Raw genomic sequence first — 2,130 nt, 5'->3', positions numbered from 1 at the left:
TTCTGGTACATTCTTCCTCCGTCTTTTATAATAATAGAAGCTACCACTTACTGACTGCCTGCCATTTGCCAGGGACTTTTATACAGGCTCTGGTTTAATCTTCCCAACAACTCAACAGGTAACTGTTATTATTCCATTTAATGATTGAGTAAATTGAGACTGTGGGTGCTCTCAACCAGAGAATGACAGAATGGGGATTTGAACCTGGGTCTAAGCAGTTCAGAGCCAGAACTGCTCATAGGAACTGAGCTCATGACTCTGTTCTCAGGGCCTGGCCATTAGATGCCCCGTAAGCTAAATCCCACAGACACCACTGCCTCCTTTGCCTACGTCAATGTTGCTTTAGATCATATGCTTTCAAAGAGAGAGACACAGCTGCGTCTCCTCAGCAACAACATCCAGGACTGAAATGTGTCAGCATCAGAGCTAGAAATTAGGATTGGGACGTCAGTACAGAAAACCTGGTCTGAGAGAGAGCCTGGCCACTAAGGCTCCCGCTGGCCTTGGGCTCAGTGAAGACGGATAGCCACGGGCTCCGTGAAGACCGGTGGCCATGGCAGTAACCCCAAGGCACTATAGTCCTTCACGTGGCTTCTGACCCCTCAGAGAAACACAGGACTAGATACAGTCTGGTTGTAGGACTCAGCAGAGTGTCTTGTACCTAAGATAATGCAGACACTTCACAAAGATTAACATTCTATTAATCAGCAATTGAGGCTGACTGAATGTCCTGGGAACTAGAAACCCAGGTCCCAGTCCTGCCTTGGCACAGGCACTGTATGACCTTGAGTTTCCTAGACCTCAGTTTGCTCATCTTTGTGAGAATGGATTAGATTAGATCATTAAAAAGAACCCCCAAACATCAGTCCCAGCTCACTAATGGATCATGACATTGGTTTAAAGACCTGCATCCTGTGTGTGTATGTGCATGCAAGTATGTTGTTGCTGTTTTAAAAAAAGTGCTGTCGAGTCGGTTCCCACCCATAGTGATCCTGTAGAGGAGTTCCAAGGAGTGGCTGGTGAATTTCAACTGTTGACCTTGCAGTTCAAACCCACCTTGCAGTGGAGTGCTTACCCTGCAGTGCCACACCATGACTCTGTGTGCATGTATGTGTGTGTGTAATATACCACAAGTGTTGTTATCAAGTGCTATCAAATTGGTTCCCACTCATAGCGACCCTGTATAGTGTTTCCGAGGAACAGCTGGTGAGTTCGAATGGCTGACCTTGTGTTTCAAACTGACCTTGAGGTCAAGTGCCTATCCTACAGTGCCACAAAGTAGCAATGTGGTGTTTCAGCAAACTGTATTCCCATTATGGTATGTCTGTGTGGGCTGGCTGAGCGCAGATATAAATTTTATTACATTCTGTGGATTACCATCAAAAGGCTTAATTTTCATGACCTCTCAGGGCCCTTGAAGTTGCAGGCATCTGAATGGCTTCTACTTCTTAGCCTTAGCTCGTTCCTTGTCCCCTACTTCTTGACACACATTAGGTCAGAACTGGGCTCTGGCTTGCGATGTCATCAGTCCCTAGATGCTTAATAAGCACCTGGTACTGGAACTAGACATAAGCACAGATACTTTGGCTCCTTGTTGGGAAACAAGGAGTTAAAATCACGAGGGAGGGAGTGTTGTCAGAGCTTGTGAATCAGATGGGGGACTCATATCCTGATTCTGTATAATCTTTGCCATGTGAACTTAACATTCCAATTCTCCAGTCTGTTTCCTTTGCTGTAAAACGGGCTACCAACTCCTTCCTTACTGGGTTATTGATGACATTAGAGTAGTGACGAACCTCACTTACAACCCTGAGTAATATGTACTATATACAACGTGTCATCATTCTCAGCTGTGCACTCCCAGATACTTACATGTAACATTTCCAATAGTGTCCTCAAAGACGAAGATTTATTTTAGCAATTTTATAATTGCTAAAGATCCTGAGGGTAAAAGACAGTAATAATGGAGTCCTTGAAACAGAACCACAGGCACCAAGAGCGTGCTTGACATGCATCATCTCACCAAGTACAAGTTGTTGTTAAGTGCCGTCGAGTTGGTTCTGACCCATAGTGACCCTGTATAGGGTTTCTGAAGAGTGGCTGGTGAGCTTGAACTGCCAACCTTGTAGT

The sequence above is a fragment of the Chrysochloris asiatica genome, unplaced genomic scaffold, assembly GCF_000296735.1.
Source record: "Chrysochloris asiatica unplaced genomic scaffold, ChrAsi1.0 scaffold00047, whole genome shotgun sequence".
Classification (NCBI taxonomy): domain Eukaryota; kingdom Metazoa; phylum Chordata; class Mammalia; order Afrosoricida; family Chrysochloridae; genus Chrysochloris; species Chrysochloris asiatica.
The sequence above is the reverse complement of the archived record's forward strand: the minus strand, read 5'-3'. Positions refer to the sequence as shown.